General features: G+C 36.2%; 1 protein-coding gene across 2 annotated transcripts in view; it reads left to right on the forward strand.

The window, feature by feature from the left end:
- The window catches only part of LOC114664171 (thyroid hormone receptor beta), a 362150-nt gene that overhangs the window by 65268 nt on the left and 271785 nt on the right, over positions 1 to 25097 (forward strand). The window lies entirely within an intron of this gene.

Here is a 25097-nt window from a genome sequence, read left to right on the forward strand (position 1 = left end):
GGTACACAATGATGTACATATTGTACATGGAAAGAATACTAAAGATAATAAAGACATAAGTTAGAGGAAAATGCAAAAAGGAAAAAAATTATAATAAAAGAAGGATGCAGTATTTATAGTAAGTTGTTAATCATGCATTGGAGTGCCCGGTTTTGCACAGAATTACATAAATGAAATTACTAACAGTACTTTGTAGGTTAGTGTCCGTGTAATTATTTAACCGTTTATACACGTTTGTGATTAAAAAAAGACCATGTAAAGTAAGATTGTAATAATTTATATGGACTTGAAATTCATTTTTGAAATGTGGGGCCTTTAAATTTAATTTTAAATTTCTCTCACAAGGGGAGATTTCATACTGAGTGGGGGAATGAAAGTGGGTGGAAGCAGATACCTAAGGTTAGCATTTTATTTTTAAGTAAATAATTCTTTAATTTTGCACATACAGATTTTCACTGTATATATTTAGCCAAAAAACCAACATGCTAAGGAAAAATGTTTCAGTAAAGTAATACAAAAAAAAAAGAATGTGAAATAAAATATTCTGAGAAACAGAAGTATTTTTATTTTTATTTATCCATATTCTGCTGTTTTTCCTGTCAGAGTATAATTTTCTGTCTCAATTATGACTTTGAGCAGTCAGCATAAGGCTGTAAATGTGACATTTGTTAACTTAAGAAATTTGAAATATTAGGTTAAAAAACAGCATCGTTAGCATATACAGTGCACATTGATTTGCACTGACACTTTACAGATCCATCACAATCCGTTCAAATCCAGCACTTGATTGTCTCTGTGGAGTTTGTATGATCGCCAATTCTCAGCTTTTCTTCTGCAAACTTCACGTCACAGCCAATATTTGACAAAGTTCAATTCATCAAATAAAAATGACCAAAAATGAATAAAAATTCACTAAACAATGCAGGTCAATTTTCTGATTTTTTTTTTTATTGATTTGAGCATAACATACTTTATCCAGTTTTCAGTCTCCAGTTTAACAATGTGCAGTACAGTTTCTTCTAAAGCAGGATTTAAGCACAGGGTATGCCGAGCAGGTTTGCACAGCTCCACTGAGTGACCACTTATCGGATTCTAGCTACATGTTCTGATCCAGAGCAGCTGCAACATGTAAGCAACATTCTATGTTTGCGAACTTACAAAAATGTAAATGATGAATAAAAGTAATTCCTAATAAACAAATAATGCAAATTATAAAACAGCGATTTAAAAAAGATGTTGAATATTCAAGCCTTTTTTATTATAGTGGACAAATATTTTAGTATATAAATGTTGTTTGTTTTCATATTTTATTCTAAAAGATACATGTTTTGCCATTGGAAGCCTTGGGTTTGTAGTTTATGCCAGGCAAGCTAGAATGTTAATCTTGCATGCCTTATTAATGTATATTATAAAAATGAAACTACATTGTGACTGGCCACATAGTCCACCGTGTATGTGATTTTAGTCGCATGTTGAATCAGCTGCTTGCTGTCTTACCATGTACTGTTTCTGATGGGACAGGTAAAACACGAACACTTGATTCAAGAAGAACTCAGTCTCGAATTTGATTTTGGGACTCTAGAGGTGTGAGTCAGTAGCTATAACCTCAGTGCCCATATCTTTAGACCACATTATACCGTTAAGACAAAAGATTATGGACTGTATCACTTTTATTTAAAGGGCGGGTCTTTGACATCAAAGTTGATAAGTAATTTTAGAAATTTTGAAAACATTTGTTCAGTGTCGTTTCTGTTATCACATTGATTTTCATTCAAGCAGTTCTGTGTTGATATTCAGTTTAATCCAATTCCATTTCCAAATAAAAAAAAACATTCTGCATGTCCTATGTTCTGCATGTTCAGCAGCTGGAAATTTGTTTGCTTCAATGGCTTCATAGTTTTCTGAAAAAATCTTTTTCCATGGCATACTTCACAAGCTTTCGTGATCCTTTTTTCTGTTTCGAGCGCATGTACAATTGAAACATTGTCACTGTGAAACTAGGGTGTTGTACCATGTTAGCCATTATGAATGTAGAGAAAAGCCAATCAAAATGACACCTTTTATTGGCTAACTAAAAAGATTACAATATGCAAGCTTTTGAGGCAACTCAGGCCCCTTCTTCAGGCAAGATGTAATCTTTTCTCTACTGTCACTGTGAAATAATGTTAAAGTAGTGCAGTCTAGCCCACACAGTGTTCCCATGTAACAAAGTAATGTACAAACTTTGGAAAAGGTCATTTAATACTGATAATCAACTGCCAGTCAAATGTTTATTTAAGCATGGAGAAATTAGTCACTTTTTAAATCACTTACTATTTCCTAGTTGACAGCATTAATATTTCCAAATGTGAATGGTTTATTATGTAAGGATTCTTACACCAGGGAAAGCCAAGCTCATCTGTTTGCAGGGTACACTTCAGAGAAAGGAACATCACTGTTTAACTGTAACGAACACCTATCTTATAGGGGGTCCATTCTAACTAATGACCCCACTTTATTGTTGTTTAGCTTCTTCTTCTATTCTTGCATCTTCACTGTTTTTGGGGAAGCAAAGGATTGTGTAGAACTGAATCCAAAAAAATGGCAACTGGCCTTGTTGTTAAATTAACAAAATTTCATATGCTTCTCCTAGTGGCTTTTACCTCATGAGTGAGCACCTGTCATCCTTTCATGTAAATAATGAGAGAGCTGTAGTTAGTTGAGCTGTGTAGCTTCAGGGACCATGATTCTATTTTTGGCCTGTTCTTTATCTTTTTGAAGTTTGCTTATTCTCACCTGTGCCCAAATGGATTTCCTGTGAATGCTCTGTTTTCCTGTCACATCCTATAAATGTGAATGTTAGTTTAAGTAGTGTCTCTAAATTGGGTCATTATGTCTGAATATGTATGTGTACTTCAGTTTGCCCTGTGATGGACTGTTGTTCCATATAGGGTTGTTTCTTTCCTTGAGTCAAATACTTTTGTGACAAGATGTGGTTCCTTGGACTCTTTAGTGGAGAAAGTGAACTCAGGAGATGGTTGACTTACGAAAGTGCATACAATTTAAGACCTGTTCAGTCAAAACTTGCTTCAGTGATTGACATATGGATAAGAGGTGTACAGAGTTATTTACTAATAAAGCTGATAGTCTCGGTGTGACCTGCTGAATCTCACCACATCTTTTGTCAGCTTCACTTTGTAAAGCAGGGCTCTGCAAAGTCAGTCCTGGAGGGCCATAGTGACTGCAGGTACATTTTGCAACCTGAGTGCTTAATTAGAAACCAATCCTTGTCAACAATGGATCCAGTTTAATTTTATGGTTTTATGAAAGTGTTTTTATTCTGCCAGGACTAGTCATTCTTATATTGTAGATTTTTGTTCCTTAGGATATCTTTAGAATGTTTCTGAGGATATAATCTAAATGATTTGTAGTCTGAAACAGATGAATGATTCTTAGACCTATACTTCATTCTTTTCAGTTTCCCCCCAAATATTTTATTAAACCAGGTAGTTCAGGAAGAATACACACAGAGATGGAAATGGAGACAAGCTAGATGGAGAACTGCTGGTTCCTTTGCATCTTATTGCTAATCAGGAGTCATTAAAAACAGTAAATGCTGCCATTTAAGACTAAAACAACCAATTAAGGGTGGGAAATTTTAACAAGCAAGACAACTAAAATAAAGCATAAAAATGTTGCTTGCACAATAAGTGCTTCAACAGAAATAATTGACTTCTCATTAAGAAATTCAGTTGAAACAAAAAATCGCAGCAACTATGGTCCTTAAGGCTGTAAAGTAATTTTAAAATGTGTGTGTAAAAGATCCTTACTAAGATGCCATGAAGAATGACCCAATTCTGTTGTTTCTTCACAAAATTTACAAGATTTAAACAACTCTTCCTCACCATCTCTACCACTCTTGTCATTGTTTTTTCTCTCTCTCATGGCTAGACTATTGAAACTGTCCTGGCAAGGCTTCCAGAAACTGTTTCCCTTGAGTATATGTTGTTCATTTCATCCACACTACTCCTCTGTTTCACTCCATCCACTGGCTTCAAGTTGAATCAAGGATCCAATTCAATATTTTCATCTTTACCTGCATTTCCCTGTGCGGCTCTCTTCCTCAGCGCTTCCTGAATCTGGTGTTGCTGTTCTCCTTCTAAGAGGAGCTTGGTTTGTTTCAACCTTTCTGCTGACTGTTGCACCTCTTCCCAGATGGGATAAAAGTGGATGGTACTTTTCAGTTGTTGCCTCTTTTAGCCTTGAAATAGCTTCTTATAACCACCTGGACTTTTCCTAATCTACTGATGTTTAGGCACCACCTGAAGACAAGTTCCTTAACAAAGGATTTTGGAATATCTTAGGCCTCCAAACCCTTAGCTTTTTTTGTAATTGTCCAGTCTATAAATAAGCAACTTCAGTTTTGTTTGAATTTTAGCTTTTTAGATAGTATTGGACCCAAGTTAACTACACTTTTTGTGCTTTAGTTGGAATTTTATTCTTTATTCATTATTAACTCTGTACGTTTTGCATAATAGTATATTCATGTCTCTTTGGAGCAGACCCCCGTGACCCTGTGTTCGGATTCAGCGGGTTGGAAAATGGATGGATGGATGGATGTCTCTTTGGAAATAGGTGTCTGATAAATAAAGCATAATAAAAATACATTAATCCATTTTGATTCATAGGGGTTAGGGGTGCAGGACACCTGAAATTTGAAAATCCACAAATATGTTTTAAACCCATGATTACTGCATGTTCTAAATTTACTACACTGAATGAGATGCAGAAAGTTATGAGAAATACAAGACCGAATGATCACAAACAAATGTGTGCAAGACTGGCTACCAAGACAAATTATGTGACGTCCCCCTGACAATGTGTGTAGTTCAGTATTTCGTTAGAGAACTGCAACGTTTTACAAAATTTGTATAATAAATTTGTGTGAGTATTTTTAGTAGTAAACAACAGAAATGATTAATATATCAGATACAAAATAAATCCAACAAAACAATAATCACAAAATGAAAAACACTCATGACACGGTCTAGTTTCCCAGATGCAGATGATGGATGTGTAGTTATGAAATGAAATCCTTTGAACTGCCTCCCGGAAGTTATGTATAGCTTTGTCCTACTGTGATACCGATATATGTGAATATTTGTAGAAGATTGAAGTACTCCCTAATGAAGATGTTTTCCAACCCAGGGGAAATCACACAAACAAGTGGGCACATGACAAGAACGTGAATCCAAAGAAAACTGTAATCTGATGTATATATTTGTAATCTAATTGTGCAGTGAAACATTGAAACAAAAAGATACCACTGATTGTGACCCTGCTGAATTGTTATGGCTCACTTTTAAAAATAGTGCCCTCATCTTTCACACAACAGCCCTTGCAGCAATTGATGAAGCTGCTCAATGATACAGTACTCCTGGGTTGATGGGATTTGCAGTCCATTTAAGTAGTGGGGCTGCAGTGCTGTATGCGGTTTTCCACAATAGGTCGCAGGACTTGTTAAATAATTTCCATTTAATTATTGATGACAAACCTGCTAATTGGTGAATCTAAGAATTGCAAGGGCTAACCAGGAATAATGACTTGTATCATGATAAATCTTAACTAGAAAACAGTGTTTTTATTTCTAAAGTCGGGCACCATAGACAGATGGGTGTTTGCACTCTGTCATTTATTGTAGCACTTTAATGAATAACATAACTAGCATCACAGACTGTGAGGTTGTTAACAGTATCATATTATCAAGAAATTTGAGGTCTGTGAAATTTACATGTCTAAATGCAAGGCTTATATTTATTTTAAGCATACTAGGCCATCACAGCCTCCTGTAGCAATCTGCTTGTGCATTCTGTGTACAGATTCCACTGGAAAAGCCTAAAAGGGCTGCTTAGTCTGGGATTTGATTACATATTCAAGATCTTGGAGAGGCAGGCTCCTCATGTTAATGGCTGTTGTTACCCTTACATAGGTTGCATTTCATTTTCATTGAGAGTGAAGATTTACCTGTTTATCTGGTTGATTGATGAGTTTCTTTGTCACTCCCCTTTGTCATTCCAGCAGTTGGGTGTATAAAATGTCAAAATGTGTGGAGATCTGGAACAAGAGCAGGCAAAAGAGAATTTGAAACAAAGGCATCTCAAGATCAGTTTGGATAGAAGCTAGTCTTGTTTTAAACTCCAGGTAAAGATTAGAACAATGTAGTGTGGAAGGAAGGGGCAACAGAGTTCAATTGATCTTAACAAAACAAAGGCGATTGTTTTGGTAAGCAGCATAACAAGGAATTGTATAGGGCAAATTATATCTGTAATAATAAAAACTACACAAGATAGCAAAATAGATAACACAACAATTCAAACTCAACACAAAAAAACATGGAAATACTGAGATACTTGAAAGAGCATGAAAGTTTATAGATAATTGTAAAGAGGGGGGTAAGTAAATAAAGTGACTCTACTCAAGCAGATACTTTAATGTTATTGCAGAAATGTTATAGAAATGGAAGAAAGCAGAAGAAGTAATGGCCATTGCAGCTTTCCACAGTGGCAAGATACTGTATCCTGGGAGCTTCTCCTTTACACTTAACTCATGGCCATGACTGTAAGCAGCTGGCGGCAAGAAAGCTGCTGTTGGCTTCTTGAAATCATAATTTAGAACAAAATTGTAAAGGAACGCCTCATCTGATACTCATATAGGTTGTTACTGCTCTGGAGTTTCAGCTTCTGTGATTGGAACTTCTGCAACTCAGCTGTCTGTTAGTTACCGTTGTGGTGATTTGTTGATTTTTATTGCAGATTTTACTTGTGCAGTTTTGGCATGTTGGCCTCTTATGCTATAGATATCCTTCTATTAATAGAACACATTGTTCTGGATGATTTACACTTTAAAAAGAAGTAATTTAAATAGTGCATTGCAATTAGGTATATAAGGAAAGATTCTCACAGTTTACAAAGGATACTGCAGGATGGCTTAGATGTATTTTGTGTCATCTATTGCAAATAGTGATGTTACATTTCCAAGCAAATAAATGTTAAAATTGATTACATTTATGGCAGTTGTCAATTTATTATACTATTCTCTTTTCATTTTTGAAGCATTATACACTAAAAATGATATTTGTGTTTTAGTGCGGGTGATGTCTGATTTACATGTGTTACAAGCAAATTAGCAATACATTTTTGATGTTTTGCCCCATTTGATATTTTATTAAATATTTAGTTCTTGTTGTTCCTATTTTTTACAATGAGCACCAGCGTCTGTGACTGGACATGGTGCGTTTCCAAGCAATGTAGTGTGATGTGTGACGTTGGCACAGTTTCACTATAAAAAAATACTTTGTGCATTAATACAGACTCAAAGTAAAGAGATGCAAATAAAAGAAACAACTTCTAAGCAGTAGGTTACTGGCTTTGAATATTGTTTTATTGTGATGTTTTGGTTTGTCCTTGTAATATAGTGATTTCTTTCAGTGAAAAGTTTACTGGCTTTTTGTTTTTGACTTTGATTTCAGAATTGTTTTGTTATCATGGTGAAACATAAAAGCAACTCTGCTAACAACCTTGACGACTCTTCTGCTTTGGCCTAAGAGGAAAATCATTCTGAATTACTGCCACTTGCTACAAAAGGATATTTCAGTTTGTCCTGTTGAACACATTTATAAACTTAAACCAGCAAAATGAATGACCTAGAAATGAAGTGCATTTTTTTTTCTAAAATACCACAGCAGTTATCTGAATTCATTATGGATGGGCAGCATTGGGGGATGATGTTTAGAGCCTTGCAGCAGATGCTAGGAGCTGCAGGCACTTCAATTTCAGTCGCTAGTATCAAAAATTCTTGTATACCACACCACAAGTGCTACTCAAGGAACAAGCAATTCTTTGAAAAAGTGCAAATTCATATTTTATCTTCAGCTTAGTAGGTTTGTTGTGGGAAAAAAAAATTCCTGTTAGTGGTGAAACGTCTAGTGTGGGCAGCAACTGTTAGTGATTTTAGTTAGCATAATTGAAGCAACTTAGGAAGCTTCATCAGGGAGTTACTTAGCCAAGTTGATTATTCTAGCTCTTGAACTCTAGAATATCATAACAGTTTTGACAAGACCAGTCAATTCAGCCAAACAACTCACCAATCCTATTTACCTATATTCTCAAAAATAATATTGAGATGAGATGTAAAGGTCCTTAAAGTTCTAGTCTATACCACATATTTTTTAATTTATTCTGTGTATGTGCAGTTCTTTGTGTGAAGAAGAACTTTCCAACATTTGCAAAAAGTTACCTTTAACTTGTTTCCAAATTCCAACTGTGTCCATTAACACATTTCCAACTCTGTCCCCATGTTCTTGTTGATGAATTTTGATAAAGTAACAGCAAGGCTCCACTGTACAAATTCCCTTTGTAACTGAAAAGTTCAACTTCTTCAATCTTTGCTCATAGTTTTTATGTCTCAGTCCCAGAATCAACTTAATCGTTTTTGTAATATCGAGACTGAAACTGTACGCAATGCTCTAGGCAACGCCTAACTAGTGAGATGTATACAGTAGCTTAAGCACAACATCTCTTGACTTGTACTTCACACATTGTGTTATACAGAATAATATATTTTAGTCTTCTTGGTCATTTCTGTAAACTGTCTGGATTTAGGCAATTACTAATCCACTATGACTCCAAAGGTCCTCCTTAAAAGATTTACTTCTAAGTTTCAAACCTCGTATTTTGTATTCAAAACAAACTTTACATTTACTTACATTAAGTTTCATTTACTAAAATTTTCCCTACACTGTATGCTATCCAGGGCGCTCTGTAATGATGCAGCTGATTTTACATTATCTGCTATTCCACCTAGTTTGGCATCAGCTGAAAACTTAACCAATTTATTTATATTCCTATCCAAATTGTTTGTGAATGTTAAAAGAGCAGCAGCCTCAGCGCTGATTATTGGGAGACATTACTTTTAACATCAACTAATTCTGAAATGATTAACTACAATAATAATAATTCTTTAACTATAATTCTTACTTTCCAGTGTTTAAGCCAATTCTGTACCCACCCACACACAACACCTTGAATTCCCTCTTGTTTTAGTTTAATTACTGATCAGTTATGTGAAATCTTATCAAAAAGGTAAATAATATCAAAGATAAATCACATCAAAATCATCCTCATATATTACAGCATATTAGTGAAAGATGGTCTGCTAATACACATTTTCTTAACATGTGATGCTTGATCTTTTTCTTAACAATTGATTCCATTAATTTACACATGATCTGTGCATATATTGCCTTTGGTGTTAAGGGACCCCAGTAGTATTTGTTGGCACATTTCTGCTGAATAATTTGTTGGCTGAAAGTACTCAATACTGATGTGTCAGCTAGAGGATGTACAGCATGGTTCATAATGGCTGTCTAGTTTGTTTTCATTCTGTCCTTTACTACTACCTCCAGCATGGTTAGAGTGTGTCCCATAACTCAGCTTGCCTTTTCAATCAAATTGTTGATTTGGTGGGCCTCTCTTGAGCATTAAAATTGCACAGGCCTTCACAGAGTTGCAGAATTTGTAAATGATGTACCCTCATTAACAGAGAACAGTCTCAAGAAATAACAGTTTGCTCTGCCTTTTCTTATATAGCTCTTCAGTGTTACTTAACCAGCCCAGTCTGTTATTGATGTGGATCCCAAGTACTTGGTTGACTTTTGCCACACCACATCCACATTTGGTGCAGCGAAAGTCAATAACCATTTTTCCTTGGTTTTGCTGATATTACATTACACACTCTTCTATTTAAACCAAGAAACAAAGTTCTCAGCCTGACTCATCTTCATCTCTGTCTTATCTTCAGCTTCAAAAACTGTGGTCTGGTCATCAGATAGTGGACACATTAATATATCTAACCACTAGAAACGATTTGGTTCCCAACAAGATATTTAATCATATGCAGAATACCTGTCATAGCTTAACAGTGGAGAATATAAATTCATTAAAAAATATTTTTAAATTATATGTTTAGTGTTGACTAGCAAAGTCCCATATCATCATAGACAGTTGAGATGCTAAATATGGTTGCACATAGAGTGCAGTTGATTAATTGTGGCCAACATGGAGCCACAAACATGGACTCTTTCCCTTTGTTGACCTTTTATATCTATACTTGAAAAACACCACAAACACAAATTCCTATAAATAAAATATTGTTCCCAGTGGGGGAAAGGAGTGCACTGACAGAACTACAGTATGAGAAGGATGTTTTCATCTCTTTTCTGATTTATTATTATCTATCTTTTATTTTAAGATATAAATAACTAACTGAGGGCGGCACGGTAGCACAGTGGTAGTGCTGCTGCCTCTCAGTAAGGAGATCCGGGTTCGCTTCTGCGGTGGGCTGGCGCCCTGCCTGGGGTTTGTTTCCTGCCTTGTACCCTGTGTTGGCTGGGATTGGCTCCAGCAGACCCCCGTGACCCTGTGTTTGGATTCAGCGGGTTGGAAAATGGATGGATGGAAATAACTATCTGATACCCTTCAAAAATAATGGGCAAAAACAAATTAAACTTAAACTTATTGTTTTTTTAATCATTTGGAAGGAAGATTTTGATTTCCATTTACTAACTTCTCTTTATGATTGTTCTGTCTCTGCGTTGTCATGGCTGTCCACTGAATCAGACCCTTTTAAAAATATCTGACACTTGAGAGACATTGATTGCCATATTTAGTTAATTTGTGGCAGCCATCCAGTACCAGGGGCTGAGTCGGCAGTATATGCTGAAAGTTTTGCAACACAATTTTTGATGCTAATAATTTATTATATAACAGTTTAAACATACTCCTAGGATAACTGTATGCATTTGCTAGGCCCCTCATTTTTCTACCTAGTTTCCATCAACTTCAACAGCCTTGTGCTATATACCTGTCTGAATCCAGCACTTGTAGCCACATCTTCAAAGAAGACGTCAGATGATATCACTCCTTTGACTTTCTTTTGGTCTCTAGGTCAAAATGATGGGGCAATGTTTCCTCCCCAGTAATGTCCTTGGCAAAAAAAATCTTTCACCATCATCCTCATAAAACAAAAAAAAAATTGTAAGAATATGTCTTTCTGAACAGTTTTGTCTTCATGAAACCCAAAGTTCACACATTTTGAATGTTCTAAGGCAAGCAGGATGTTTCAAATTAACTACACCATAAGCTGCAGACATTTCCTGTCAGTGTTGACTGAAATCCACAAAGTGTTAGAAAAGTTTTTGCTCAGCTCTCCTATATTCAGTAATTGAGCCAAAAGCTCAAAACCTCATACTCAGCTTTATATTTCCTCTAGTTTAATTTTTATTCACCAAAAGAAGAAATCCATATTTAAAATTGAGCTGTGAGTGTTGATGATTGCCTTTTAACTAAATGTATGTGGTGTTACTCTTGTGAAAAATAAACACTTAACAACACTGAATAAAGAACTGAGTTTACTGGAACAAATTTTAAAAGCATTAACTAAACAGAAATAGTCTTTCATCCACAGGGATGATACACAGATCAGTAATTATTTTTGCCAAAGGTTTTCCTGGAATTAAATTAAAAAAAAACTGGTTAAGCAATCAATACTTTAATCTTTCATTTAAAAATGAGAGAGAAAGCTGTGATATGAGATTGCATAAACTATGTTTACCACAACCTAGGATTTTGATCAGTTTGACTGATAATTTGTATTATTAAATCACACACATTTTCACAGTGCTGTTCAAAAAAGAAAGACAACTATAAACTATGAACAAATTTAAATTCCAAAAACTGAACTATCAAATATTCATCTCCCTTTTCAGTACTTGGTTCAGCCACCTCTTGCATCGATTGCAGGATGTAGTCTTATTGGATAAATCTATTTTAATTTTGTAATTTGTACAATATGATGGAGTAAGATTTGTTCATTGTTTCTTGCAAAATTGCACAAGGCTTGCCAGGATAGTCGGGGAACGGCAGCAGGGGCCACTCAAAGACATCAGTTGTCTTCCATTTAAGCCATTTCCTTATTGTTTTGACAGTGTGCTTTGGCTGACTGTCCTGTTGAAAGTTAAGGACAGTTTAAGCTTTCTGGCAGTGGGACACAGGTTTTAATTCAGAATCTGTGTGTTTTGCAAAGCATTCATCTTTTTATCAATCCTGACCTGATTGCCAGGCTACGCTGCTAAAAAGCATCTCCACAAAATGATGCTGGCACCACCATGTTTTACAATGGGGATGATGTTACCTAGCTGAGTTGCAATGTTAGATTTATTCCATACATAACACTTAGCGTTCAAGGGAAATAGTTTAAAATTTGCTGGTATATGTGCAGTTTCTTCCAAGGGATGTTTTGTAAATACTTCATGGGCAAGGACATGTATTTTTTTTTTGTTCTGCCAAGGCTCCTTCCTTGCTACTGTGCTTGTGTGCTTACAGTCTCAAACTTTATTTCAGAAACAAGACAGGCATCAGAGAGAATTCACAAAGACCAGGTACAGCACAGAAATTCTGCAAAACCTGCTGCAACACCTTACAGCAGAGAACACTCCCTTAGGCAGCCTGGACTCAGTACGATTCAGAGTAACTGTGCAGAATCTCTTGCAGCTGGTTTGCAACACAATTTGCGGAGTACAACAAAGTGGATCTTGCCAAATGAGAATTCTTTAAGGTTTTATTTATTGTTAGAGGTTGTACACCTAGACATTTCTGACTAAGTCTTAACAGGGTTAAGTTTCCTTAGTGGCATCGGACCAAGTTAGTGGAAGATACTGCTTTATCAGAAACTGCATTAGCGGAAGTACTGGTCTATCTGGTGGGATTCCAAGTCTTGCACTGCTTATTCTTTCCGGGTTAACCATATATATGTTAGTGTATGTCTATGGTGACACCACCGGCTCTCACCCCGGAGACATGGGTTTGAGTTTTAGCTAAGCTACTGTACAGCATATTGTTTGTATAATATTGATTTCATAACCACTCATGTCGTGGTTTTACTGATTCTATTGTAATAATGTTTACAGGAATGCTACCTAGATAATCAGATTTGGTATTGTACATTCACCGTTATGTAGACTTTGCATGTTCTCCATTTCCTTGTGTATTTTTAAAGTGTTCCTATTGCATTTCAGACTCTTGAAGATTAGACGATATCTTTACTTTGGGCTGGTGTGACTAGGTGTCCCCTGTAAATGACTGGTACCCTTTATGATCAGCTCCTGTCTTGTGCATGATGCCGTCAAGCACAATGAATGAATTAAATAATGTAGCAATAATATCATATGCTATATAGCTGTGCCATCTAACTGCACAAGAGAATTAGGTTTAAGTTATTAGCTCAGTCCCTTAATGTGTGAATTTTGCATTATCTTCCAGTGCCTGTGTATATTGTTTCTAGTTTTATTAGTTTTCTTCTTAATCCCAAAGATGTGTAATAGATTAAATAGTGGCTCTAAATTGTCTGGTATCAGTAAGCAGAGGTGTGTCCATATGTCTGCCTAGCAAAGGCCATGCTAAGCTGGGCTTTTCTGTGTCTTGCGCTGCACTGCTAAGATAAAATCTAGCACCTCGTGAGTCTGTTTGTGGTTGAACTGGTTAGAGAAATGCACAAATGTTATACATTGCGTCCATTTTATAATGTTTTCATGTAATATTAGGGTTTGTCTAACAGTCGTTAGACCTCACTTTTATTTCTGGTAGGGGTCTCCCTATTTTCCTGTGCTTGCACAGTCCAAAGAGATACTACTACATGGTCTTAAGTTGAGTAGGGGTGTGTGCATGAGTGTGTCCTGCATTAGATTAGGTTATTTTTCCAAAGCTGGCATTGGATAAATGTGACACAGACCAGAGAAAAACAAAACATGTGCAGCATAGAGAAAGAATGGATGGCTATGCGAGTGACATATATATTTATAAATATGCTTATATTTCAAAAGTTTTCATTCAGATAAAACAGCAGTTGTGCTGGCTAGTATAATTAGAACAGAACCTGATATGGTTATGTTTAATGTGTGATGCGCTGGCAGTTTTATACCAAGGTTGATCTAGCATTTGATTGCTTTTCTGTTAAGTTTATATACTGTATGAATATCAGCTTTTTTTGGTTTCACTTACCTTTACGTTGAAAGAGACGTTTCCCATAAATAGCTCTAATTATATCTGGTGGGACAAAGAGTTGTCAGGAAGCAATTTTAATAGCCAATCCCACCTTACTGATCTACTTTGTTTCCACTTAAGACCCTTTAAGGAATCTATAACTGTGATTGGCTACTGTATGTGTAAAGTTATGTTGTTACAATTTTTTATTTAGGCATTACTTGTGAATTTTGAGTTCATTATGTCTGAGTGTCTATTATTGTGCTGTCTTTAAGTGATACTGCATTAAGATAAGGTTAATGAAAACATCCTGATTGTGACAGTTTACAGTTTCATTAGATTTTCAGTAACAGTAGTGTGGTTTCGTCAGTATGCCGCATTGACAATACCAAATAAAGAACTGAGTTTACTGGACCAAAGAGGCAGAGTCATCAAAAAATTACTTCCCTCTCTATATTATGTTGTTGTTGGTATGATACTGTTGCATTTGTTTCATGTGATAGCTGAAAATCATGATGAATAAGTTAAACTGGTATGAAAAGGAAGACTTCTGACTGTGCTAATTTATTAGCTGACAGGTGTTGTTAACAAAGTTAGCTGACAGGCTGGCACCTAAAATTTATTGCCGATTTCCTTTTTGCCGTTTTTCATGATAAAGTAGCTTGTTCCTTTTTTTGCTTGTAATTATTGATATACATTTCAGTAACTCGGTGTTGTCTGTTAATATACTCAATGGTTGTGTAGTTTGTGTCTTAATGAGGCAATGTTATGACCTAAATAACTTAGTTACACCAGTAAAGCTTCCAGTGATCAAACAGTTTTTCAGTTAATTATTTTAATGGTCACAAACGCATTGACTACCGGTTTATATTAGCCCCATCCATCCTTATAATGTATTTTTCATTTATTTGCCCCTTGGTTTATATATTCCGCGGTGGGCTGGCGCAGTGCCTGGGGTTTGTTTCCTGCCTTGCACCCTGTGTTGGCTGGGATTGGCTCCAGCAGACCCCTGTGACCCTGTAGTTAGGATATAGTGGGTTGGATAATGGATGGATGGATGGATGGATGTTTATATATTTGAAAAAACCTAAACTTACTTAATCTTATAGTTCCTTCACCATAAAATTCATATTAAGTACAAATGACAATGGCTATTTTATATACACTATAACTGAGCATTGCAGACTTGAAATTACAGTACATATATGCAGTTATGTGGCTTATCTTAAGGCTGTGTCACATTACGTGACTTTTCCTATGATTTTCAGACATCTAACTAATCTTAGCGAATTGAAGGCAATCATGGTGTCAAATACTCAGTATAATTAGTTCGCAACTCATGTCTTAAGCTGTAAGGGTGGGCTCTCTGTATGCAAGAGCTGACAACAAATGAATGCTCAGCTGTAAGTACAGTACATGTAATGCAGTTACTAGTTACTAAGAATAAGCAATATGGGTGTTTTGAGTCTGACAAACAAACGAGAAACTTGTCTTAATGTTGTTGGGTGTTTTATGTGCCACAACAAAATGGAAGAAAAGAAAAAAAAATCAGAGATTGTGGCTAAACTCTTGTTGTACCTGTAAAGAATTTGCATGGGCACCTGCTCCATCAGGCAGCATGTTATTTGCTGACTGAAAAAGAAAATGTGAAACTGTTAGAAATTCATTGCAGTGTCATCACATTTGGCATACCCTGTGATTTCTAGTTGTGTAATCTGACATTCTCTGGAGACAATTTTTGCAACTGCATTTGTGAAGTTTGACATCCTATGTGACTAAAAATGATGTAATGTGGCATTGGCTTTACCTGTTTTCCTTTCATGATTTTTAAATTTTTTTAAACAGGTGTTTTGTAGCTATAATTGTATTACCAAACACACTCAAAGGGAGATGTACAATATTTTCTTTATAACAGACATAATGATTGACACATGATTTCAGAAGACCTAACAATGTTAATCCGGTCTTATTCATTTATAACCAGGAGAGAATACTGAGGGATAGCTGCAGCTTGTACTCTGAGTATCATGTGCAAGGCTGGAACAAACCTTGGACTTAATTCTAATATACAGCAGCTGTTCTGCACCTTAATACATTTGTCAACTGAAATTTAAATAAAATGTTTCTTTTTTCATTCAATATATTTAATATATTAATTAAATCATGTCCCTATTGTGGTGAGTGAGGGGATAGTTATGTTTTGTTCTGGCCTTTTTGTTTGGAGATTCACAATTTTTGCAGATATTCATTAGTTTTCCTTAAGTGAGGACTAAACATAAGTGAGTAATATCAAAAATATCAAGGTTAAATCCTTTGATATGTTTTTCAGGACCTAGTGTATAGTACACCTATTAGTATCATTCTGGGGCAGTCCTAGAATATGTGTCCTTGCTTAGCTTTTTGGTTTACACTTGCTGTGTAGCCTGCAGTATTTACAATTTGCCCATGTATGATATGCTGTTTCCACAAAATAAAAATATAAAAATAAACCTTTTACTGTAAATTTTAGTTAGCATACTTAAGATGAAAATGAAATATGTCAATTCATTACTCTTTTCTGCCAATTTGTCTTTTATTTAGGGATGATCTGATCAGGTTTTTTAAGGCCGCTACTACTCACCGAATTCATGTCACTTGACTGGCTGATTCCAATACTGATTTTTTTTTTGTTGTTTTGTTTTCTGTATCCCTTTGAAAAACTTTTTACAATAAGCCCCTGTATAACCAAACAAATATAAGTCTTATGTCCTATGTTAAATTATATTTAGTGTATTTCTATAATTAAACTATAGACCACATGTGTTAACTGTTAATTTTTTATTAACAAAATGAAATTCTCTAGGCTTATTGTTCAGTGACCATAAAATACTAAAATAAATTAAATTTCCTTAAAATCCATATTTAACTAATAAAATATGTACAAAAATATTTATCCTTAATACATATAGCATAAAAGAAAATAAAATAAAAAGCTGACCTATTGTTTCATTTTTTTTGTAATGACCCTATGTGAAACAAGGTTTGATTTAAAAAGTAATTTTCACCATTTCTCTAAACACATTTATATTTTTTTCACACAGATAATTGACATTGGCAATTAAGCACACTAACATGTTTTAATCTGTTTAAATCATTAATTGCACTCCAACTTTTTGCTGTTTAAAATATATATTTATTTATTCAGGTGTGTTTTTTTTCTTTAGTGTATTAATTAGACATTCGTAATTCTTGAGGTGTAATTAAAAAATATGGATTACCATTTTAATTATGTAGTACTTGTTTCTTACTAAAATGTATGCTATAAGACACACAGCAACACATAATAAACACAGTACAAATCTTTAACAAAAGCCTATTTTTTACTAAGAAGCAATTTCAAATTCATCTTTATCTTTCTTTTTTCAATTTAAAAGTATAAGTTGCTGCATTTTAAACAAGCTCGCTGTCCAAACTCAAGTGGTGTCCATTTTAATTTAAAGAACAAAATAATGGTCTGAATTCCTTAAAGTAGCTTTTCCTGCCGTTTGTCTAGTTGCACAGGATGACTTTTCTGATTACCTTTTTTTGCAGCTTATTACGCCTCTTTCTTTAACGTAAAGGCTAACATACCAATGGCCTCTCATTCCTCGTTCACTGGTAAAATGAGCTTCCACTCTCTGCTTATTGTTTACACTGTGGGAAGTTTGCTGCAAATGGAAAAAAAGACATGTGCTGGCTTAACTATAATACCTTGGATAAAGGAGCACTACAACTAAATTACCATAAAGCTTAGAAAAGCAGGGCCTGAAAATATTTTTTTGATCGTCCTTTTTACAGATCATCGATTGAGCCTTTTCTTAGAAATCGCCTTAGTCAATGGGTGGGCCTCTCTGGTAGTGTCTTAAATTGGTTTGAATTCTACCTGGCAGGGAGAAAATTCTTCGTTAGTTGTGGTAATTACAACTCAAAGACACATGATATCTTATATGGTGTTCCACAAGGCTCTATCCTGGGTCCGCTGCTTTTCTCAATCTACATGCTTCCGTTAGGTCAGATTATCTCGGGGCACAACGTGAGCTACCACAGCTATGCTGATGACACACAGCTGTATTTATCAATAGCACCTGATGACCCCCGATTCCCTTGATTCACTAACACAATGTCTTACTTGAATTTCTGAATGGATGAATAGTAATTTTCTCAAGCTAAATAAAGAGAAAATTGAAATTTTAGTAATTGGCAATAATTGATACAATGAGGTTATTAGAAATAAACTGGATGCATTAGGATTAAAAGTCAAGACGGAGGTAAAAAACTTAGGGGTAACTGTTGACTGTAACCTGAATTTTAAATCCCATATTAATCAGATCACTAGGACAGCATTTTTTTACTTAAGAAACATAGCAAAAGTTAGACCTCTTATATCATTGAAAGATGCTGAGAAATTAGTTCACGCTTTTGTTTTCAGTCGACTAGATTGCTGTAATGCACTCCTCTCAGGACTACCCAAAAAAGACATAAATCGCTTGCAACTAGTGCAGAATGCAGCTGCTAGAATCCTAACTAGGAAAAGAAAATCTGAGCACATTTCTCCAGTTTTGATGTCACTACATTGGTTACCTGTGTCATTCAGAGTTGACTTTAAAATACTGCTTATGGTTTATAAAGTCTTAAATAATCTTGCTCCATCTTATATATCGGAATGCATGACACCCTATATTCCAAATCGTAACCTCAGATCCTCAAATGAGTGTCTGCTTAGAATTCCAAGAGCAAAACTTAAAAGAAGTGGTGAGGCGGCCTTCTGCTGTTATGCACCTAAAATCTGGAATAGCCTGCCAATAGGAATTCGCCAGGCTGATACAGTGGAGCACTTTAAAAAACTGCTGAAAACACATTACTTTAACATGGCCATCTCATAACTTCACTTTAATTTAATCCTGATACTCTGTATTCAATTCATTATAATAACTGTTCATGGTGGCTCTAAAATCTGTACTAACCCCTACTCTCGCTTCTGTTTCTGTTCCCGGTTTTTTGTGGTGGCGACCTGCGCCACCACCACCTAATCAAAGCATCATGATGTTCCTACATTGATGGATTAAAAGCCAGAGGTCTGCATGACCATCATCATCAGGTCCTTCCAGTGGGAACCCTAAATACAAAGAGGACTGTTTCATTTATGTTAGGTAGAATGCCCAGAGGGAGCTGGGCAGTCTTATGGTCTGGAACCCCTGCAGATTTTATTTTTTTTCTCTCCAGTCGTCTGGAGTTTTTTTTTGTTTTTTCTGTCCCCACTGGCCATCTGACCTTACTCTTACTCTATGTTAATTAGTGTTGTCTTATTTTAATTCTTACTTTGTCTTTTATTTTTCTTTTCTTCATCATGTAAAGCACTTTGAGCTACATTATTTGTATGAGAATGTGCTATATAAATAAATGTTGTTTTTCTTTCGTGAAAATCAGCCGATTTCGATTGCTGGTCGATCAATCGGAGCATTCACCCCATAAATTAACATCGCTGCCTCACCACTCCATTGTCCTGTGTTTGAGACCCAGCTCAGGTGCTGTGTGTAGTTTGCAAATTCCCCTGTGTCTATGTGGGTTTAACTTTGGGTACTCCTGTTTTCCTCCCACATGCCTAAGATTCACAGGCTAGGGTAACTCGCAACTTCAAATGAGCGTCAAACTATAGTACATGTCCTTTTTCAACATAATCAGTATTGTAGCCTTTATTTGTTAAGAAAGTCAAATGAATTGTACACAGTAGAGAGTTGCTAGACATGTGGTGGGCTCTTGTGTCTGTGAGAGCTAAAAACCGGTAAGCGCTCAACGTGCAATGTGTGCAATGTGGGCACAAAGAATGAAAGTGCATGTTTTGGAGGAGAGGCTTGTCAGATTTTAGAACCAGGACAGATATCTGTTCAGTGTTTCATATTCGTCTTACCATGACAAAAGTATAAAAAGAAGAAACGTTGGGCTGAGATTGTGCTGGTCTGCTACAAGTTGATTGGCTGCCAGACTGAAGTGACACTTTTGGTGTTTAATGTGAGACATCAAGCCCTGATAAAAAATATTCTCTGCAATTCCTAGACCTATAATTTGATGCTCTCAGAGACAACAAGATTCAACATGCTCTCTGGCTTGAAGCTATGTCGAGTCCTGTAGTGTGATACCATTTTAAGTTGGTCCCATATGACTGAGCTTTTCTGTATGTGTGATTTGCCCTATGACAGACTAGTGCTCCATCCAGCACTGATGCACAACTTCAACCTATTGACTGTAACCCTTTTTTCACCAGGTCTTTATACAAGCTAAATAGGTTACCTTGGCTTGGTTCTGATAATATTTTCAGCACCACAAAACTCATGACATTCTTAGATTCACTTTATCCAATTCAGGGTCTTGAGGAGCCAAGCTGTATTCTAGCACTATCTGATGAAAGGCAGGAACCAGCCCTAGACATTGTGTCAGTCCATTAAATGGATCAATTATGCACACATGTACTCCACTCCACACTCAAACTGGACTAGTTCTGAATTTCTTATCAAACTAAAATTTATTTTATCAAAAAACAGGAGAAAACAGGAGTATTAGAAGACAAAGTCATGTAGATCTAAACAGAATATAAAACTCTACACAGATGACAACTGCCCCAACTGCAGAATTTGAGTCCAGGACAGTGGATCCTTGAGGCAGGATCATTAACCACTATACCATCTTGTGGCATGTTCTTAGTTATCCTCTTTCAGCATAGGAGATCATTAATAATATGCTTGTCATTTTTAAATAGTGCAGCTAAAATAGTAATCCATTTGATAACACTGCTAAAAAATGTCCAGTATTCCCAAAGGCACCAATCTCATAAAAATAAAATATTCCATCTTCATTATAGTTAAAAATACTGTTCAAATTCTAAATGAGCTGTCTAATCTTCTTAGTTTAAACTGGGATTCATAGTTATATCATTTGACTATTGAGTGATACACTTTTTTCACCGTGTTGTGTATTTTTGTTTGGAGCTTTATCTATGGATTAAGTGTATTATCAGTGGTTTCTTCTACATATTTGTTACCTAATAATGTTTGAATTGGAGTGTTACACATTCAAGATTGAATGATTGCCATTTTCTTTCGCAAAAGCAACGACCTGGAGCTTAAATTCTGCAGTGTAGGACTTGTTCAACTATAATGTCAATATAGAGTTGCAAAGGCCCACAGTGGCATGCCAAATGAGGTGGTTTTACTTCAGATCGGTAAATTCAGTAACGCCGCGGCTAATAACATGGGGCGGCTTATCTTTGAGTTTTAAAACATAAATGAGCATTTTCTGCGGCTTATAGAATGGGGCGGCCTATAATGTGGGGCGGCTTATCGTTGGGGAAATACGGTAATGCTGTCTGTGTTGATCAAACACAGGAAACTCTGCAGTCTACTTGTGACTTTACGCTGTAGGAAGATAAGTAAATAAATAGAGGTGAACAACATTCGATATGGTGTTTATGTAAGTAACATATGCATGTTTTTCATATAAAGACCATCACAAAACATAATCACAAACAGAACTTTGCACAATACCTTGGTGAGCTCTGTAAGCCCTGGTCTTTTGAATAGGGACATGTGTAGGGCAGACTGACAGGCACAATGACACCCGACCTCTTGCTGCATCCAAATGGTGCCATCTTTCGCCTTTACGCCTGGTGCAGCTGTGTTGTTCTTATGTGTGAATGGACGTTTTTTGCCATGGGGGGGGGGGGGGCTTCTGTTCTCTTTCTTCGATGTAGAGCCCTTGTCCACATCTGAGTTCACCTCTGTTATAGCACGTCTTTATTTCTAAAATTTCTAAAATTTGATGTTCTTGAATAGATAATTTGCTTTTCTGCCTTGCCTTTATAACCAACTACATTGAAAGATAAGTTAGCACTGAGAGTGTCATGGGGTGATACGGAGAGAGGATGTGTGCAGTAGGAGTAATGATTGGGTGAGTGGTCCAACTTAGATTGGGACAGATATTATTCATAGACATTATATCTATAACCGCTAGCCATATTTGACATAAAGTGGCTTAATAAAGTTTGTAATGTATAAATGATTCAAACTGAAATCCTATTAAAAGGAATGGGAAACTAATCTCTCACGAAGAGGAGACAGAGGTACAACCAATATTCTCTATTTTTGCAGCTGCAGAGCATTACATAAGTTAAAACTGTTCAGTAACAGTTCATTTTTGCACTGCTGAGTTTGGCACAGATTCATGGTTTGCTATGAAGGAGCAGTGACTGCACAATGAGCATTTTTTTAAATTCCCCTTGCTTATTGCCATCATAACATTTAAACATTTATTTATTATATATGAAAACAATGATAAGCTGGATTGACAATATGTGTGAATATCATTTTGTTCACTTTAAATTTGTGATGTTGATTTACAATTTTTGCTTTTTCAAAAACAACCTACTAGGTTCCTTAATCAGTGGGTTACCACATAAGTGGATATTAATCATTCATCAAAAATCCTGTGCAGTAGGTTCTTTGTAACACCCAAATGTCTTCACACAGAACAGTACTTCCTTAAAAAAAATGTATGGTTTGTTTCAGACATAGAAGGTGAACTGAAGATTGGGAAGAAACCTTTACACTGAAGAACATTTCACAGGTGGCATTCAGCATAACTTGCATGTGGCTCTTCCAGGGCACTCCTTTCCGGCAACACGAGGGAGACAGGATGGTCAACAGGCTTTTCGCACTGACTTAAGACAGAACATGGAAAGAGCCCAGAACCATTTTACTTAAGACATGCAAACGTTTTTAACGTTAAAATCAGGAATTTGCTGAGCTGTATGGTCTGCACATTTGACAATCTAAACTGCAGTAGAAATTGTGCTTCTTTTTAAAAAAGCCAACTTCCCAGCCGTAGCAGTTCCCCTGCAAGCGTACAACTGCCTATACCTCTGCCGCAAAGTCTCTTTCAGATGGGATCAACTGCATCAGCTGCGCCAGAATAAAAAAATGCATCTTACTGACTCAGCCTGATTGTTTATTGAATGTAATTTATTTATGATTTATTATGTGGAGAAAATACCTAAAATAACTTTGTAAAGCTGACCTATGTTTTATATAAGATGTTACTGCTACTCAATTTTGACATCTACTGATAGTAAGTTTTCTTTTGATCCACAAAGTGACAGTTGAAGAGTTACAATTTGCATAAATATCTGGCAAAGAGTGAAGACAGAACTCTGCCTGAAATAAACCTAGCAAAATCTATTAACAGATTGTTCTATTAAATTTAGCTAGCCTGCATGCTTAAACATCATTTTACATCAGTACACTCACGAGTAATAATGTTGGCAACTGACAAGTGCATTTAACAGATAATTTATCTGTTTTGACTGAAGAAATGGATTGTCCAATGTACTTTGTCTTCAGGTGTTCATGCATTGAGCTACTAATGTTATGCAACACAGTCTGCTTTTTACAAACAATGAACAACCATTTTCTGAGATCTTTGTATGAAACACTGCCACACAGAGGGGAATTATTAGTGACTAGCCAACCCGCGGCGTAGCATACAACGCATAATTATTTATTGATGGGTGAACACTCCCTGAATGACACAGTTGTCCAAATGGGGTGGGTTTGAGGATACGACTATGAGTGAATGAAAAGATGGAACTCTGGAGAGAGCAACATACAATTGTCCGTGACTGAAAACTGGTTTTGGCAGATACAGGCATATCGTTTTGAAAGTTTGTCCCTGTGCCTTATTAATTGTCATTGCAAAGGCCAATCTAACAGGAAATTGTCTGCATGTAAAAGTAAAAGGCAAATTTGAATCTGATGGGGTCAGGGATATCCGGGGAATAAGGACAGTTTGTGAGGTAGCAGATGCGATAGTTTTACACTCCAGTACATTGCGGTGAATGCTGGTAACAGTCAGTCTAGTGCCATCACAGAGACTTCTTGCTGGCATGAGGTTTCTGAGAAGCATGACGACTGAACCTTTTAATTTTGAGTTTATTTGGAGGCATGCCAGTGGGAGTAAGACTGTTAAGAAATTCTTCGGGGAATGAAACTGATTTGTGGGTTTGTCTGTGACTATGGAGGCAATGTTGGTGAAAGTTACTTCATCGGTAGGGAAAAGTTTCAGTACTTGTTCATTAAGGTCTTCGTTGGTGACGCTTAATATAGCTTGCATACTGAGTTGTTCCGGAGTCACAGTTGAGAAGTCGATGTTGCTATATAGTTGTTGAACGGGATCAGAAATAAAAGGAAAACAATGTGAAGGTAATGGACGTGGGAGGAGTGTTAGAGTTGGCGGGCAGGGCTCTGTCGTGCGTCCCATGGTTGGCTGCTCAGTGAATTGTTGGTGGGCGGGGCTCTGTCTTGCTTGCGTCTTGCTTGCCATGGACGGTTTCTCAGAAGCATGAAGACTGAACTTATTTTAATTTTGAGTCTATGTGGAGGCATGCCAGTGGGAGTAAGACCGTTAAGAAATTCTTTGGGGAAGAATGGCGTCTTAACCCTCTTTTATTGGCAGACGAGAACTGCACAGAATTTATATCCAAACAAATCAGCTTCTTCCTAGAGACAAACACGTCTACAGAGGTTTCTGCAGGAACACTCTGGGAAACTCTAAAGGCCTTCCTAAGAGGCCAGATTATTTCATATCTTTCCCAAAGAAATAAATTAGAAACCAAGAAAGTGTCAGAGCTAAGAAATGAAATTACTAGAATAGATGAAGAACAAGCCAGGCGTCCAAGTGAAGCTCTTCACAGGAAAAGGCAGACCCTGCATACAGAACTTAACATCTTAACAACTAAAGAAACTGAACAACTTATTTATAAGTCTAGACAGCATTACTATGAACACGGAGAAAAAGCTAATAAGCTTTTAGCTCAACAAATTCATAAACAAGAAGTTCACAATGCAATACCAGTAATCACCAACAAGAATGGAGAAGAAATCATCGACCATAATAAAATAATGCACACATTTAGAGATTACTATAAGTCTTTATATTCCACTGAGCCCAAAGAAGACA

The sequence above is a fragment of the Erpetoichthys calabaricus genome, chromosome 13 (assembly GCF_900747795.2).
Source record: "Erpetoichthys calabaricus chromosome 13, fErpCal1.3, whole genome shotgun sequence".
NCBI lineage: Eukaryota > Metazoa > Chordata > Cladistia > Polypteriformes > Polypteridae > Erpetoichthys > Erpetoichthys calabaricus.